This window comes from Rhagoletis pomonella, unplaced genomic scaffold (assembly GCF_013731165.1).
Source record: "Rhagoletis pomonella isolate Grant_MI unplaced genomic scaffold, Rhpom_1.0 Rhpom_scaffold_00286, whole genome shotgun sequence".
Classification (NCBI taxonomy): domain Eukaryota; kingdom Metazoa; phylum Arthropoda; class Insecta; order Diptera; family Tephritidae; genus Rhagoletis; species Rhagoletis pomonella.
The window spans coordinates 91206-97143 of NW_023458840.1; the positions used below are offsets into that span (position 1 = coordinate 91206).

At 32.2% G+C, this 5938-nt stretch overlaps 1 long non-coding RNA gene across 1 annotated transcript; it reads right to left on the reverse strand.

Moving 5' to 3' along the window:
* Window positions 1-3936: 3936 nt before the first annotated feature.
* Window positions 3937-5240, reverse strand: LOC118750525. Its single transcript, XR_004994409.1, has 3 exons — window positions 5057-5240; window positions 4895-4976; window positions 3937-4585 (listed from the first exon to the last, which is right to left on the reverse strand). It is a non-coding gene; the product is annotated as an uncharacterized LOC118750525 (long non-coding RNA).
* Window positions 5241-5938: the final 698 nt, after the last annotated feature.

Consider the following 5938-nt stretch of genomic DNA (forward strand, 5'->3'; position numbering starts at 1 on the left):
TTATAAAGCAAATATTTGTAAACTGCAATTCATTGATATTACCTATTTCTGCTACCAAATTTTTCATGTATCTAAAACAGTGCCCGCCAAAAAGAGAAGTCCTAAAATGGGAATGTATTAGTTATGAAACAAAAAAATGAGAATGTGTTGGTGGTAATGCACGGAAAAATATTTCTGTGTTGTATTACTTACTAGCAGACCCGGCGAACTTCGTCCCGCCAAAAATTTTTATATATTTTATTGAAACTTTTTGGTCCAACATTTTCATCAATAATTCACGTTTACGATTTCCATTGGCACATTCGTCTGCTAAGATTGGTCATTTGCCGCTTTAAATAACCTAAGGAAAGTGTTATATCCGTGAAGAAGTTCTTGAAATTCTCCAGTTGTGCGGCATTTCATAGCACGGTTATTCGCAAAGCGAAATAAATTTTTTCCTCTTCACTCCCTGGCGGCAACAATGACCCGGTTCTATAGTGAATATCCTAGAAGCTTTACAGTATAGTTGGTGGCAATTTCAAAATGGGTGCGAATCATTGTTCTACTGAAATGCAATAAACATATACTTATTTCATACGAAATACCTTAAAAGTTTGAACGCATAATAATATTGGAAAACCACATCCATTGGGCCAATCGCAACGCAAGAGCGTTCGATATACTCAATGGTGCAACAGGTCGATTTAATCTGACCTTCACGCACCACTTGACAGCACGTTTTTGCAATAGTATTGCATACATATTTAAAACATTAGCCAAATGGGATCATAAATAAGATTTTTAGTAATAACTCAACTACAGCGCCAGCTTTCGGATTAAATTGTGAAACTAAACCATCCAGAGACCCACTCAGACACACACAAAAGTTTCGTTAAAATCCGTACAACCATTTAGGAGGATTTCACTTACAAACACACCTATAGAAGAATTATAAATACATTCAAAGATATCTAAAGGTCGGCACGTTTGTAGACCTCACACCCCCTTTTAAAATAGCCCAAATTTTCTCCATGAGTATGGGCTTGATTTCAACTACATTCATATCTCCATACGAAATTCCAGTACTGTACCATGAATACCTTCAGAGATATGCAGTATAAAAATTCGATTTATATGGGAGGTGCCACGCCCCCTTTCCAACAGCTATCCTTTTTCTTCATGAGTGTGCGATTGATTTCGTATATCACCACACCAAGTTCCAGAACTCTACCATGAACACTTCCAAAGATATGCAGTATGAAAAATTCGGTTTGTATGGAAGATGCCACGCCCCCTTTTCCAATAGTTCAAATTTTTCCTCAAGAGTTGGTATCTCCGTACCAAGTTCCAGAACTATACCATGAACACTTCCAGAGATATGCAGTATGAAAAATTCGGTTTGTATGAGAGATGCCACACCCCTTTTTACAATAGCTAAAATTTTTCTCCAAGGGTATGCGATTGATTTCGTATATCTCCATACCTAGTTCCAGAACTCTACCATGTACACTTTCAGAGATATGTAGCATGAGAAATTCGTTTTGTATGGGAGGTGCCACGCCCCCTTTACATATAGACTAAAACTATCCTTGGGACACGTGCGGCAGGTGGCAGATTCAAAAAACTCGGTTCAGCCGCTCTCGAGCCTTGCGAAAACTAAAAAACGGCTTTCAAAATATATATTAGTTGAGATACATATATTATATAATAATAATAATATTATATATTATAATTATATTTTGACAGTATCCGTTGTTTATGATTGGCGCAAAAAAATCTTGCCTAGTGACGAATTCGCCCCTTGATATGGCGGTTGCTCAAAGCTATTTATATTCGAAATTGCATCAAAATTAGAAAAGAGGATTCTATAAGCTTATCCAGGCAAAAAGCTACCTACGTACCGAATTTTAAGCAAATCGGACCGTAAATACGATTTTTTCGAATAGATCGGTACCTGGTCCACTTTTCGGACAAAAATGGATCATATATGCTAAAAAGCTACTTACGTACCAAATTTTAAGCGAATCGGACCGTAATAAGATTTTTTCGAATAGGTCGGTCTCTGCTCCACCTACCCGAAAAAAGTAAATTTTTTATCCTAAAACATGGTGGTTACTGAAAGCTAGTTATATACAAAATTTCATGAAAATCGGACCAGCCGTTCGCGAGATTACCTGTTACAAAAAAAGGGACTTATCTTTATATAATTAGTATAGAATAGATTATAAAAAATTTGGTATGGTTTTTTGCCATGTTTTTCATTGTGCGCTATTTTTTAGATCTAAACAACATAGAAACATATAATGAAAGTTAACGGCCCTAAGAAAGGAAAAAGTTGTAAAATTTTTTATGTATTGTACAAAATTATTATTATTTTTTTATAATTTCTGAGCAAAAAAGATAACGTGCTTCGAACACTCTAAATATTAAAAGAAAACTTCGTTGATTTCAAGTAGAAATAAAATAAAAATATATATATCTAATATATATTTATTTTAAAATTAGGTAAAACTTGACATTTAAGAACAATTTAAAATAACGATTAAACCAAAAGATAAATAACAAAACATTGTATGTTTTAATTGAGGACTAGTCTGGTAAAAAAAAAAAATACATAATTCACAAAGTTCTTTTAATATGAAGAAAAAGCACGACTTGGTACCATATGCATACCTATTTCTAAGGGTATATGTATGAAAAATTGTGTTATAAAATTTTTGAATGAATATTCATTCATTCTGCTGAGTGTACCTACTTTATTCAACAATAACGCGTCATCAACCTAGGGCTGCGACATCGACATCGATGTTTGTAAAACATCGATGTTTTGAGACAACATCGAGTGTTTTGAACATCGATTTTTGCTACCCGATGTTTTATCGACATCGATTTTTTGCTTCGATGTTTTTCTTCGATGTTCGGCTTATTTACAACCAACTTCCAGCAATTGACCAACTGGTTCGCCGATAAATCAATGCGTGTGTAGGGCCTTTGGGTCATCAAATTTGAAATTTGTACTTCCTTTTCAACTAGCCTTTGTTTTAAGACTTCTATCTCTTCCTTATATTTGCGCTTCCTAGGAGACTCTTCGCTAAGATGTCCCTCTGTTTGTGTCCCTTGGCTAACTACCCCAAACGTTGAATTTCCTAAAGAAGAACAAGTTGGATGTTCACGAAAAGGGTGTAGAAGAGCCTCCTCTTCTCCCATTCGGGTTGAAAAAACTACTGGGGTGACTTGTTCACTTATATCTGATTGGGACAAGCTTTCTAACACTAATCCTACTGTGGGTGCGCGCAAATTCATATCGGGGATAGCCCCTTTTGATAGTTTTCTGACATTCCGATATTTCGGAGAAAAATGCTTCTGGCACGCATACAGCTCCTTGGCCTTTGTGTTAACGTCCACTCCAAGGAGCCTCATCCATTCCAAGCCCCTATTAAATAATTAAAAGCAGTTAGTCTCTTGATCTTAATTATATATGTCTATAAAAATTTGTGAAATGAAAATAATAAAAATTATAAAAAATGCAAATAAATAAAATAAAATAAATAAAAAATATGAAATGAAATAAAAATATTGATATGCCAAATGCCAAACTCTAATGTCGAATTTCCACAAGGCATTGAAATGAAAAAAAATTGGAGGCATTTAAAAATGCCACGTGGAAATTAATTTAATTACTACTATTTCAACTTTGTCACTACAATTTTCGGCAATTAATGGCTAGTGGAAATTCAGCAAAAAGCTAAGAAATAAATTTGGATTTGAAAAAAAACCATTATTTAAATAAAAACAAATGATACTTTAAATAAAAATAATTACGATTTAAATAACCAAACTATGATTTAAATAAAAATGTGATGAGCGAAACAATATACCGATACCATTTGAAAAAAATTCTTTACCAACCTTTTCTTTTATAAATCGTTGTTGCCAACGTTCTGATACTCGTTAAAGTATTTTAATGTTTTTAACACTTTATTGAATACATTCTTAACCTTGGTAACATTAGTTTAGTTAACTATTATTAGTACATAATTATGTTTATTTTCTTACTAATTGTAGTTTGTTATGTAATTTTATGTTTAACGTCTTATGGCATTATTCATAAAAAATTAAGTTTCTTTAAAATATGTTTATAAATTGAAAAATACATGAAAACGTCAATTTATAAAACTCTTTAAACCTACTTTATTTTTTTGTGAATAAGGCCATAAGCCTAATTACTAGAAGGTAGCTGAAAACCTAAGTACATGCATACATGCATGTATATGAAAATACCGATTTTATACTTAAACACTGTAACTTAAAAAAAACTTAAATCTACGACTTATTACTAGTAAGCAGCTGAAAACCGAAGTACATAATAATATATTTTGCTGCTTTTACACTAAATTTAACTCCACGCATACTAATTAAAATTAATTAGATACAAAGAGGAATTAACAGCACGTACCATCTTAGCTATCTTATTAAAAGGTTAAAGCTATTAAAAATACAATAAAGGCGCGATGTTAAAATTATTAATTAAATATAGGTCCACGAAACCGGTTTGATGTGAAAATTTTCGATCATTTACTTCCCGTATCATTCTTGGTCAATAAGCCTGCCGATGATTAAAGTTTTCACAAATAAAAAAAACATTGAAACGCAATGTGTGCTACATTATAGCAGATTTGCTATACCATATACACACTACAATGAAATTATGGTCAAACTTTATTAACTGGATAAGCGATAAAACTGCAAGACTAGTCCGTCTGGCTGGATTTTAACATAACAAATGTACAAGTAAATGCGAGAGTACCCTATATCTCTTTAAAGTACAAAAACTAAATCCAGACGATGGCTATCGCTTATCCAGCATTCAGTTTAACTAATTTTAATAAAAAATAAAATTAAATAAACATCATACCTTGATACATCCGAGGCCAAAGGAAACTTTTAGAGGGAGCTTACTTCTGCACATCTGCATACACATCTTTTCGGCATTTTTTCTACAAATACGTACATATGTATGTAAATACACAATAATTAAAAAAGTGAACGCAATAATAAATTTACATATTGTACTTACTTGTTGGTTGTTTGTTGTTTGGCCAGAAATTTCCAAATCTCCACGAGGCCGATATTTGTAAAACCTCTTCTAGCACACGACTCATGTGTATTGCAAATACAAAATGTCTAAATCTTATTTAAAAAGAAAGTCAATATTTCGCTAATGCAAGATTTACATATATATTATTTCACAAAACTCAATATTTTACGAAAACTTCGAAAATTTTCTGGAAAAAACACTATGCGCGCACAAATTTGCATAATTATTTGATATTCAGCTACAACCCAGAGTTGCATTTGCTGCTTCTGTAAATATTTTAGGAAGTGTTCCAAAATTCGCTCCGAGCGCGTTCACTGTTGATCTATTGATTTAAATAGTTGTTTGTCAAGCATTTATTACTTTAGCTTGATCGGAGTTAAAATATTCTTCAGTAATAAATCATATTATATCAAAACATAAGCTTATAATAGAAATTATTTACTCTTTATATGCATAATATTTTACACCATGTACCAAAACTCGCCCTAAGCGCGTTCACTATTGAAGTTTTGATTTGAATATTGTTTGTCAAGCATTCAGTAGTGAAGTTTGATCAGAATTTATATATTCTTCAGTAATTAATCATCCTACATTAAAATATAAACGTAAAATATGGGAGAAAGTTAGAAATTATTTAGTCTTAATAAGCATAATATTTTTTTCGTGTTCCAAAACTCGCTCCGAGTGCGTCCATTTGATTTAATTAATTGTTTGACAAGCATTCAGTACTATAGTTTGATCGGAGTATATATATTTTTCAGTAATTGATTACTTTGTATTAAAATATAAACCAATAGTAGGGTAGAAATTGTGAAATTATTTAGTTTTACAGTGCATAGTCTGCCAGAGACAATTGAAGAA